The sequence below is a fragment of the Aedes albopictus genome, chromosome 3 (assembly GCF_035046485.1).
Source record: "Aedes albopictus strain Foshan chromosome 3, AalbF5, whole genome shotgun sequence".
In the NCBI taxonomy this organism is placed as follows: Eukaryota; Metazoa; Arthropoda; class Insecta; order Diptera; family Culicidae; genus Aedes; species Aedes albopictus.
In genome coordinates, this window is record NC_085138.1 from 324,357,970 (window position 1) to 324,369,829 (window position 11,860).

Here is an 11,860-nt window from a genome sequence, read left to right on the forward strand (position 1 = left end):
AGATGCTTTCGATAATAAAGATGAAAAAATATATTTAAAAAAAATTGATGTTTCCTTCGTGCATGATGACCCACCATCACAGAACATCGCATGTTCAACGACGATTTCTTCCTAAGAGTTATGCCATTACAAGGTGTGAAATCGTTATTCTGCTGCTTCGGAGTGTCGGATAAAGAGTTGTTCCGTCCGCAGGATTCTATTTTTCTCCTCCAAATCCGCATAGCTCATTAGAGGCACGAATCTTTTGTTCGGGTCTGCTTTTTTAATATCGCTATCTTAGGGGACTGCTAACTACCACCAGAAGCTAGAGCTACAAACCCAGCTTATGAATATTCGTAACGAGGATAATTTATAGCTAGCAAAGCACCGGACGGTAAAATAAATAACAGTGGCACTTTGTGATAAGTTGATTTTTTTCTGTGGCAAGCTGATTCCAATGAGTTCCGTGAAAGAGTGAAATTTATTTCAGGACAAAGTTAATGACCAACGAAGCATTTGAGCTTGTCTTAGAAATACCTTTATCAAAACCTAAAAAAATCATAAGGCAATCTCTATAGCATTTTGATGAGAGCCACTTTCTTATTTTTTAAGATTTTCGCATTTATGAACACATTTCATTGCGAATAATTTATGTTTGCAATGCATCCTGTTCGTCAGATGTCAGAACCAGAAGTAGGAATACCATCAAAACGAATGCAAATGAGGTATTGGTTCTCTCATTAAGCTTGTGGATCCCATTTTCAACTTACGAAAAAGAAAGGATTGCAGCGCATGAAACCAAAAAGGACGGAATCAATCGGTGCCGTAATCACTTGTTTTCGAATATGATGAATATGGAGGCGTGAGATTACTGATGGCACACATACCCTACAGCCATTCCATAGAAAAACGGGCGCAGTATCATAACGTCCGAGGCCATAATGTCCCAGGACTTTATGGCGCATTTTTACGGGGCATAACGTCCCAACATGTAGATATGTCACGAAGTCCAAGGAAAGAAGGCACATAGGATATTATGACGCATCCAAACTTTCGGATGTTATTTCGCAAAAAAACGCGACTTAGCGACCGGGACAGTGTGGCCTCGGACGTTGTGATCCGGTCCCAGAAAAACGATATAGTACAACTCCGATTGTCGTGAAACTTGGTGGGTTTGTATGTAGTTCATCGAAAATAATTAGACCCGTTTTTTTATTTCGTCATCAGGGTGACCAATTTTCAGATAGGGTGCTCCTAAAAATCATGATTTAAAAAAAACTAAAATTTTTCAAATTTTCATAACTTTGGAAGCATTTGATTGATTTAAAACTCCTTTTTTTTGTTCGAAAGCTATTGTAGTTTTGAGGAAAAATAAGTTCAAGGGGCCAAATTGTGTTTAGGTACAAAATATATGCAATTATTTTAGTTTTTTTACGTACACCTCGCGATAAAAGGGGTATTTTGATTTTATATTTTTAATAGAAAATTCAGGAAATTTGGCGTAACATATCAAAAAATCAGAGATTTATGTTTTTTTTTTAGTTTTTGAGATATGATTTTCTGAATGCATCATATATTTTAATACTACTAGCTGCTCTAAAATGGCCTTATATTGTAAATCCTTTTAAATCTATGTCTTTTATTACTTTTTTGAGTGTCTGCTGTTTTTTATATCCATAGTTCTATAAGGAAAGGATCAAAATATATTAAAATTTAAAAAAATGTTTTGTCTGGGAAAATTTTGAGCTATACCTCAATTTATAGGGCAAAATTTGCAATGTTGAACTTTTTTGATAGCAAGCCATTAAGCAAGGACATATTTTTTTTTTTTTGAGCAATCAAAAGGCAAATTGGTCAATTAACATCTAAATTAACGAGTCAAGCAAAATATTTTGTTTTACTAAATCAAACTTGATTGTTTTAAGGGATGTTAGGTACGATATTTCCCATACAAGTCACCCTCCAAAAGTTGCATGCAAGTTCACTTACTAACATAAAATCAGGGTGTTTACTCATAAAACAAAACAAAATTCCCTGCGTTTTTCAGGTTTTACAGGGGGAAATTCTGAATTTAAAAATACAAAAAATAGCCCAAATTTCATAAAATTTCTTATTCTATTTCAGCTTATCAAAAACCATACAGAAACATCTTCAGAACTTTTTTTTTTTTTTCGTTTATTTGGAAGGCTCAAGCGCCCTTGAGCATAACAGAGCCGAAATCAGTAACAATATAATAAGAAAGAGTAATTTTATAAAAATAGAAAAATAACAACATTACAGCTTTCGAGCGTTCTTCTTGGGTGGAGACTGTAAAAGACTTTCCGCCGGAAGTACTTGCTGCTCTTGAGATGATTCCCGATTAAATTGTTCCTGCCTGCTTCTTCTCTCCGCTTCACATTTCTCCCACCGCTCTTTTTGCTCCTCTTCTTTCTTCCGTAGATTCTCTTGATATCGACGCTGCATTGACTTCTCCTGTTTCCGATATTCTTCTTGTCTTTTACGCTTCTCCGCTTCGTGCTTAGTCCAATTTTCCGCCAAAGTCTTCTCATACGCGCTTCGATATACAATCGTCTCCGTCCCTTGCAATGTACCTTGCTCTTCGCCTTCATCCGCTTCCGCTTTCGCTTCGTAATCCTCTCCAACGACTTCCTTTTCCTCGTTCACAGCTTCCTGTTGAGCTAGTGCTACACCACCGTGAATCACGGCATTAGCATAGGTACTAGCAACCATTTCCACTCCCTTTGCCTTTTGATTCCGCGTTGGACGTTGTGGGCATGCGTTTTTACGGTGCCCCTCCTGTTGACACAAAAAGCACTTATTCTTTAGATCTTCATAAAATACCTTTCCTTTCCATTGGAGAATTTCCACCGTTGGAGGAATTTCTCTTTCCACGTCGATGTGGAAACCTCGCACTCCATTAAACATATGGTCCAGTCCTAGGTTCGGTGGTAACTTTTCTCGGATCACGCTTTCGATTTTCCCATATTTACCAAGGACCAACGACAGATCCTCATCGGATACCTCCGGGGGAATATCAAATATCCGCACGTATCTCACGTTGGTTCCGGCTCGTGACATAGTAACATCAACCGTTTTTCCATTAGAATAACAAAATTTGACGGGTCCTGAATTTGACCACAAGGCTTCCTCCATTGCGGCTGCTGTCCTGAACTTGATGGACAGGCTTCTATCCTCCTCCATCTTGTACACGGTTTCCATATGCATTACATTGGATTTCAGCTGCTTCAAGAAGTCTGCTATTTCAATCCATGTTGGACGCGGCGCGGACGCAGGGAAACGAAATTTGATCGTGTTCTCGATCATTTTGTTGGACAGAAACAAAACAAAGCTAATGTTAACAAAGTGCACTGTACACAGCTATACAAAAGAGAACAAAGCACTACTGGGTGCTATTCATCCGAGTATTATCAACAAGCTGCTACTACGTCTGATTCCGACGACAGCAAAACAACGACTGATCTTCAGAACTTAAAACGTTAAAAATTTTAATAAAAAATGCGCAAGATTTATTTGATTTTTTCGAGGGGTCTCTGCTGGAGTATGTACCCGGACTTTCTTCCAGAGTATCTCGCTGGATTCCTCCCGGAGATCTTTCCAATTTTTCCCGGAATTCCTTTTAGAGGTTTTCAGAGTTTTCTAAATATTTCCTCCTGGGATTAGTCCCAAAGCTTTTTTCCGATATTCTCCGGGATTCTCTGACAAGAAATCTCGTAAGTTATCCCAACAGATATTCCGAGAAAAGCTCTTTGAAAAAATCCTACAACTCCGGGAGCATTTTTTTTAAGAAATCCCAAAAGAAGCTTCCAAAGTCTCAGGATAGTTTTTGGGACGAACTCCATGAGAAACGCTAGCAGTAGCTCCTGCAGATATCCCAGAAGACCCTCCGAAAAATTTAAAGAGAAATTCCAGAATAAATTCTTTTAAAACTCTCAGAGAAATCCCAAAAGAAGCTTCCAAAGTCTCAGGATAGTTTTTGGTAAACATTCCAGCAAGAGTTATGGGAATAATCCAGAGAAAATCTGTAAGAAAATAATCTCACTGCAAGAAATTAGATAAAATATCCAAATAAAAACATGGGACGAACTCCATGAGAAGCGCCAGCAGTAGCTCCTGCAGAAATCCCAGAAGACCCTCCGAAAAATTTAAAGAGAAATTCCAGAATAAATTCTGTTAAAACTCTCAGAGACATCCCAGGATCAACACCGGAAGGAATCTTCTGATAGAAGTCCCGGGAGAAACTCCGAGAGAAGTCTCAAACGAAATTCCACGAGAACCTTTGAGAAATACCCCAGCTGAAACTTCTGTAGATATTCAAGAAATCACAGGAGAAACTTCGGAAGAAATCCCAGAAGGAATTCCTGCTAAAAGTTAGTGATGAACTCCTTAAAACCTTTGGAAGAGCTTTAATAGAAATCCCAGGAATAACTCCTTCAAGAGGAATCCCGAGAGAAACACTAATAAAAAAATTCGCGACAAAATCTGTGGTATATTTATCTTAAGAGAAACTCTTGTGAAGATCGCGGGATGATTCCTGGTAGAAACTTACGGAAACGCTGGGAGCAATATTGGGAAACTCTCTAGAGGAATTCTTTATGAAGATATGAAGATTCTTAAAGAAGAATCTCGGAAAGAAATGTTCGTAGTAATTCAAAAAGGAATACCAAAACAAATGGTGTGAAAAAATACGGAAGGAATCTTGTAAAAAAACCCTGGGAGGAATTCCAAGAGATATTTCCAAAGAACTTTCAGAAAAAAAAAACCTGACGGAATTTCTCGAAATATTGTTGTATGTAGCGATTTTCAAGATGGATACACTACCACTACTAAATTGACATTATTTTACATTCATTCCCACGATGCAGTAAACTCTGTGGACTCTATTTCTGAGTAGATCTACAAGTAATAAAATTCGCTATTTTTATTACGATCCAATGTTTTTTTTGTCGATGCAAAATTTCCCTGAGTATTCACCATATTCCCTGCGTATTCCAGGTTTTCCCTGTTAAATAACATTCCCTAAAGATTCTCCATGTTTCTATTTTTTTTCAGGTATTAGACACTTTGTAAAAGGCTTAAATGTTTTTTTTATTCTTCAATCACTTAACTTAATTTACAGCTCTTTTGTCCACTAGGGCACTGCGTGAGCGATTCCAATTGGAAGCTGTATTTGCATTTTGTACAGCGCCTAAATGTATTCTATTCTAATTGTACTATATCGTACTGGTTGCCGTTGCGCTGCATTCACTTTCTACCCTTTCATGTCCGAGTGGAGGGTGGGGGGGTGGGTGCGGTTATGGGGGGGGGGGGGGGTTTCATTATGAGTTGCCATTCGCCGATGTCCATGTATCCGAGTCCATTTGATCCATTGGCTAAGAAGAGGGTGTCACAGTGTCAGCAGCTCTCAGGGAAAGAGACTGACGAAAGTGCTGGGGCTGGGATCGAACCCATGACCATCTGCTTATGAAGCAAACGTGTGACCAATTGCGCCACGAGCCCCGGCGTTTTGAGATTGGTTAACAGAAGAAAATATAGATTCCAAAACTTCCAAAACAAAGTTAAAACAAAAACAAAATAAATAATTATGATATATAATTTAATACGAAACTCAATTTTGAAACAAACCAATATTGAAGAATAAAAGTCGGTTGAAAATTATAGAAGTTGTGAGAATGACTGTGAAAATCACATTTTGTCACTCGAATATATAATTCGAAATGTGTGTGCCACCATCGGTGTCATCTAAAGACCTTGAAAAATGTCTACCAAAAGTTCGACCACAAGGCTTATTAAGGTATTGCACTACCTCTAAGCGTACATTTCTGATACTCATGAATCCCACCAAGAAATACACAAATTTCATTAGGAGTTTGATTGAAAACTTCTGCGCACATCTCGGTAACTTTCCAACTACTGCTTCAACATTTCGATAGCGGCTTTGGGACAAATGATCGAAGGACAAAAGGTCGAATGGACAAAAGGTCGAAGGGACAAAAGGTCGAATGGACAAAAGATCGAATGGACAAAAGGTCGAATGGGACAAAAGGTCAAATGGGACAAAAAGTCGAATGGGACAAAAGGTCGAATGGACAAAAGGTCGAATTAACAACATATTTAGTTGACCAAGTTACCAGCTGGTGTGTCATACTTAAAAGAAAATATTTTTGATGAGCCTTTGTTGCTGCTCATTAAGAGAAACATTATAGTGTTGTTATCGAAACCATATGCATTTCAGCCAGTAATATTTCTATAGGAATTTTTTTCTTCATTGGTTTATAGGCTGCTCTTTCAAATTGCGTTAATGTAGTATTTACTGGCAATTAAGTTTGATATTATTGTTCAGGAATTTTTCCTCCTTAAATTTATAGGCTGTTCTTTCAAGATATGTTGCTGAAATAATTATTGACTCTTTAGATACTTATATTTTAATCTTCTTTCATTCAAAAGCTGTTCTTCCTAACCATACTGCAAAAATATTCATTGATTATTTGTATTTAGTGATCAACCCAGTGGCGTAGCAAGGGGGGGGGCGGAGGGTGCGGTCCGCACCGGGCCCCCGAATCTAGGGGGCCTCCAAATCAGGGCAGGTCTAGTGTTATAAACCTTCCCTGATTTGGAGGCCCCCTAAATTCGGGGGCCCAGTTTGAATGAAGTTCTGTGATTAGCGAAAGATTCCTACATATAAGTATAAGTTAAATACTTGCCGATCTGCTGATAGGTATGTAGGGGCCTCTTCGTGATTATCAAGAGATTTTGGAATGGGGAACACAGATGGCTATTTTAATGTTCTATTATTGACAATTATAAATGTACACACTTTATTCATGTAGTTTCGTTAGTTTTGCTTATATTAATTTGATGACTACTCTTTACCTCTACCTTTGCTCTTCTACTCTACCTGCATGAGCCCCAAAATACAATAAAAAATGTGTTCGAAATCAAAATTGAATATTACGATATTCAGTACCGATATGGAAGAATAATTCATGAGCATTATGAAAATGTCCCTGATATCCTAACCACAGAACCAAACATAGGTGTTGATTTAGCATAAGATAGCAGCTGAAATTCAGGGGCCCCATTTATCAAAATTAAGAACTGAACGCATGTTACGTTCTTGAAGGGTTTCTGCGGGGATTCCTTCGGGCAAGAATATACTTTTCGATTTATCAGGCAGTTACTTCGAAGACTTCTACAAAAATTCCTCTATGATTTACTTCAGAACTTTTTTCAGGGATTGCTTAAGAAAACTTTCTAAGCATTGGTTTACGAATACTTACAATGATTGCTTCAGGAACTCCTCCTGACATTTCTTCAAGAATTTCATCAAACAATTATCAAGAAATCCTTCAGGAATTCCTTTGAGATTTTTTTGTAAGAATTTCTTCAAGTAGTCGTTCAAAATTACCATTTCGGAACCGTTCATAAAGCCATTCAAGGATTATATCATGAAACTCTTCAAGAAATCCTTCAGATGGACCTCAAAGAATTTCTCAAAGAATGATTTTAGAGATTTCTTCAAGAAGGAATCTTGCAGTAGTTCCTCATGGAAAATATATTTGATGATTTTTTGAGATTTTTGAAGCCATACCCGAATGGATCCTTGGGAGATTTTCTAAAGAAATTTGAATGTATTCCCGAAGGAACTCTTGTAGAAATATCCAATAAAAATCTTTAAGAATCGCCTAGATGAATTCTAAGATGTATTATTTAGGAAAGAATCATTGGGTTGATTTTGGACGTATATTTGATGATGTTCTGGAAGGATTACTACAGCACTATGAAGTAGTACTACAAGTACTAGGAGTACTATGAGTAATTACTTAAAGGATTCCTGAAAAAAAATCTGTAAGCAAAGGGATTTCTGGAAGAACTAATTATGAAATGCCTAGATAATTTCTTAAGAAATCAATGACGGAAACTCCAAAGAATTCCAAATTCTTTGGTGCAAATAAAAAAAAACAATCTTCAAAAGAATTTCCGCAGGAGGCCTTGGGTGAATTTCTGTAAGACCCCCCTGAGGAAATTTGTGCAGGAATTCTTTAGGGATGAATGTGTCCATCCTTGTAGGGTTATCTGAAGAAAAACTTCGAGAAATCCATGAACAAATCTTTATACGTAACTTATGATTTTCTACAGAAATTATTAGAGGAATTTATGAGGAAATCCCTGCAGGTAGGATTACTAAAGAAATGCTTGAACAAATTCTTAAGAAATCCTTGAAAGGACTTCCAAGAAAAATCGTATGGAGCAGTGCAAAAAGAACCCTTGAAGAAGTTTCTAAAAAAATCTTGAAGGAACACCAAAGTATTCCTCTGAAAAAATGCTGAAGAGAACATGTGGAAATCGTTTGTGGATATCTTTAAGAAACTCTTTATAGAGTTCTTGGGATTACATAATACTGTAGAAAATCCTTCAAGGAATTGAAGAAGAAGTTTCCTAAGGAATCGCTGTTGTAACTTTCGCAGCAAATCTTCGAGGAATTTGTAAAGAAGTCCTTGAAGTATTTCCCAGATGAATCGTAAAAGATATCCAAGAAAGAGTTCTTGGAGCTCCGCAATTGAGAAAAAAATATTGATGAAATCGTTAGAAACATTTCGTAAGAAGTTTCGTGAAAGAAATCCGGACGAAACTGGTGTAATCGCTAAAGAAACCGTTAAAGGTATCAATAGAAAAAAAGCTGATAAAAACCTTGGAAGAATTCCTAAAGGATTCATTGAGGAATTCCAGTAGAATCTCTTGGAGCAATTCCTGTGAGAATTTTTACATTATTTATTACAACTTTTAAAGTATTTCTTCGGATTTTTTTTTATCTTTTTCAGTAATTAATCTGGAAACCCGTGTACAGATTCGTTAAGGAATATCTTTAAACATCAATTTGAGAATCCATTCGGCTATTGCTCTGAAAATTTCCTTTGACGATATATTTGATTAATTGTTAGGCATTTCCTTTGGAAACTTCTTCAACTAATTCTCAGAAATGCTACAAAAATGGCTTCTGATTTTTATTTCTACAAACTTCTTTAGATTTCTATTTCTACGAAATATTTGTTGGGAATTCCATCTGCAACTTTTCACTGACTTCTTTTTTGACAATTCGTTTGAGAAAACCACTGGTAATAACTTTCGAAATACAGTATGCGGCAGGAAAAAATGCGAAAGTGTTTTTCAACTTCAAACCTCGTTTTCGTCCATTTGACGTTAACCAATCTATGTTTCAACGTTCCATGATCTATAATAGGCTAGTTTTCTGAAAGGTTAAATAAAAATTTTCCCATTTTGGTCACTAACCTTTACAGGGCGGCGCCTGAAGCTGAAGACAATCAGAATTTTCAAACCGCAGAAAAGTACACAAGTCGTTAAATTTCGTATCTGATAAAACAAAATTTTTAATTTTCTCTACAATATCATCAAATATATGTACTTATTTCATCTAGTATGTGAAACTACATGGCTCTGGATCAGTGTGGTCCAGTTGTTCATCGAATTTAAGCTAATTTTGTTACTGTTATAGTCATTTTGTTTAATGACCATTGGGCGCGCAGTTTATTGATACCCGCTTATTAGGCTTATCACATGTTAAACATCAAAGATGTTCATTTTTATTTTTCAGTGCTAGAATATAGACATTGACTGATACACCGTCATGAAAAAATAGTCATATATATCCCATATTTAGCGTGCACTATGGCACTATGAACTTTTCGCATTTTTTCCTGCCACACCCTGTAACTTTAACACTTTTCTAGAAACTTCTATGCCAATCCCTATGGGAATTGATTGGGTAATTCATTTAGCATTTTTTTGGTAATTTATTCGGTGAGTTTTCTGTGAGTTACCTAAAAAACAACTTTCAAATATCTTTTGGCAGTTTTCTTTGGCAAATTCTTGGGAAATGCTTTGATTGGATTTGATCCGAAAGTTCCTATAAGAGTATTCTTGGAATTTTCTCTGCAAATGTTTTTGAAAACTATTTCGGCATAATTGTTTTGGAATTTCTTGGCAATAATATTCAAAGTTGAATTAGGTCATTATTTTTGAAAATATCTTTGACAGAACTTTTTGAAATTCTTTGGGTTTGGAAATTTATTACGGGATTCAGCAATTTCTCTAAAAGTTCTACCAGCAGTCCCTTTGCTCATATACCTGACAATTACTATTGTAATTCTTTCAATAGCCGGGGTCCGTGGCGTAGTTGGTCACACGTTCGCTTCATATGCGGATGGTCATGGGTTTGATTCCCAGCCCCGGCACTTGCAATTTTTCGTCAGTTGCTTTTCCCCCGAGAGCAACTGACACTGACCCTCTTCTGAGCCCCATGGCTCAAACGGACCCGGATACCTGGACATCGGCGAACTGCTACTCATAATGGATCCCCAATCGGACTGGAAAGGAACAACGGCCATCCATCATCATCCTTGTGCTCATCATTCTACTAGGCTGCCCATAACTGCATAACAGTCACATTCGACAAAAGTAGGCATTGTACAAAATGGAGTTTAAAGTTTGCAACATGCGCTAGTATGGAGACGATACGAAATTTCAAAAACTTGTCAATAATTTAAAATTCAAATGATGCAATGAAATTTTGTACAGCTCTTCTTGTATGCTGGACGAATAGTTAAAAAAATAATCAGACCAAAATAAGATTGATATTACGCTTTGACACCAGTTTGTATTTCCAGTGTGACTGTTATGCGGTTACATTCATAAATTTTAGCCAAAGAGACAAAACGACTTGGTATTTGTTTCACATTTTGCAGAACAAACTTAAAAAGTTCATTTGGGTGGATGAAAGTACTGATGATTGGGAGATGATCCCCGGTATTAACTCAATATTGGCAAAAAATGCAAATGTTACAATTATGCAGTTATGGGCAGTAGGTATAAAGTAGAAAAAGTGAAATCAGTAGAAAGGCAACCAGTTCGAAAAGTAGAATAGAATCTAGACGCTGTACAAAATGTAAGTGCAGCTGTCCATTGAAATTGCTCACGTAGTGCCCCAGTGGACAATAGAGCTGTAAATTAGGTTAAGTGATAAAAAAAAAAAAAATCTTTCAATAGCACAGCGTAACAAAAATTAACTTTTGGTCTGTCTCAAGAGCAAACTAATGTGTCTCTGACAGATTTTGGGCCGCGGTTATGTTAGGTACGATTCAAACCACCCTCTAAAAATTGCATGCAAGTTTACATATTAACATAAAATGCTTAACTCTTTCAAATTTGATTTGATAAAACGAAATATTTTGCGTGAGTCGTAAATTTAGATGTCAATTGACCATTTTACCTTTTAATTGCTTAAAAAATATATTTCCATGCTTAACGGCTTGCAGTCAAAAAAGCCCAAAATCGCATATTTTGCCCTATAAATTGAGGTTTAGCTTAAAATTGTGGCGTCCTGAAACAAATCTGAGCCCGGATTCGGATTCAGCGGCCCAAAACCTGTCAGAGATACATACAGGTATGTACTTTGAAAAATAATTAGTCGATTCGTTTGTAAATTTAAGTGGCAACTTTTTAAAGCTTCTTTGGTAATTCCTCTGTAAATTTCTTCTGATAATTCTTTATTAAATTCCGTCTGTTATTACTTTTGATGTTCTATGAGATACATCTTTGCAAATTAAAATAAATTCACGAATTTACAACGGAACGACCGAGAAAAATCTCAAGAGAATTACCAAAAGAATTTCCAAAAAATTAAGATAATTACCAGAAGAGATCACAAACAATTTCCTAAAAATGTATTAAGAAATTTCTATTGAATTTCTAGGAGGAATTTCTGTGAGAATTGAAAGAATTCTTTTTTTTTGAGTTTCTAAAGTATTCATTGGAGGAATTTATGAATCCTTAAATAGGCTTATAA